The sequence below is a fragment of the Fibroporia radiculosa genome (assembly GCF_000313525.1).
Source record: "Fibroporia radiculosa TFFH 294 genomic supercontigs, scaffold97328, whole genome shotgun sequence".
NCBI lineage: Eukaryota > Fungi > Basidiomycota > Agaricomycetes > Polyporales > Fibroporiaceae > Fibroporia > Fibroporia radiculosa.
In genome coordinates this window covers 7,631-9,070 of record NW_012133158.1, presented here as the reverse complement: position 1 = coordinate 9,070, position 1,440 = coordinate 7,631, and positions in this window count along the sequence as shown.

Sequence of the window (1,440 nt, the reverse complement as noted above, 5' to 3'; positions counted from 1 at the left end):
GCAGCTCTCCCCTCCGCCATCTGTCGAGGGCTGCCCCTGCCCATGCTGGCTGTTGTGTCGCATGCAGGAGTCCGGCCGCCCCTGTGTCTCCAAGGCAGTGCCCCAACATGTCCTTCCAGTCTTTGTCTAACAGACTCCGAAGCCCCAGCCTATGCTGTTCACACCATGCACCAGCTTCACAGACCACTGGTGAGTTCAGACACTGTTGCCTAAATTGGAACAAAAGCACCCAGTGGCTGTAGCACTGACTTCACATAATTTGATTGTGAAGTCAGTACTGCATCATTTCATGTAGATATAACTATACAGGATCAATATAAAAAACATAATCCTTCTTCTAAAATAGATAAACAACCAATATTCATGCAGTTAACAACTAAAGTTTGTGTGGGTGGTATAGGCTTGGAGACACTGGCTGCCCAAATGGCCTGCTCTCTTCTTGCTGTGCACCAAGAAGATGGTGAGAGTGGTGAGCAGACAGTGCAGGCATGCACTTGTACAAAACAGGGGGTGGAAGAGGGAAAAGGAAGACGGGCAGGTGTCAAAGTATTGCCTTGATACTTGACTCCAAGCAAAACCCTAATCCCAACACTCACTATTGGTGCTGGTAGTTGATATAGCTGTAGGCTGGGGGGCTTGAGTGCTATAGGAGCTGGTATGCTCAGAATAGTTTGGAGGAAGTAGATGACGGTAGAGCTGTATCAACAGTCTGCTCTCTCTACACTGGATTGCTCTGGTATTTTATACATGAGGGACCAGACCCCTAATACTACTGGTAGTACACCTAACACCTAGGCTGACTGATGCTCTACATATGCCATTGGCTATCTAAGAATACCTGACATGTGAACAATCTGCTTCATATTGAGTCAGTAGCTCAACAATGATGATCACCTGAACAGCTGGTTGTGGTTCTAGGTGTGATAGGGATATTCCATAGCCTTGCCCAATTGGTAGGCTAACCACCTGACTAGTAAGATGTCACTATCTATTACTCTATACTTATCTAGTAAGATATCTAATTGGATAAGATATAGATTATCTAGACGCTGAGATAAGATAGATGCTATGAAATTCTGTGACATTACCTGTCACAGTTTTTCGAATATACTCCAGAATAAGTGCGCGCCTATCTTATCTTATCCGATAGCGATTAGATATAGATTAGATGCACGCCAGAGTATCCACAGAATAGTAGAGAACCAACTAGAAGGTTCCAGAACGTGGTTGTCAATCAGGTGACAGCACACTAAGCAGTTCTACTCAGTGTTGCTTAGTGGTCAAGACCCACACATCACCTGATATTTTAGTCAGACTCCGGCTCGGGGATTCGTCATCAACACCGGTTAGTAAGATAGTCAGCAGGTGTTTAGTAGATAGCCAATAGGGTAGCTAGCACAAGTACCAGGGGTCTTGTCTTACAGTATTAGGGGGGCTTAT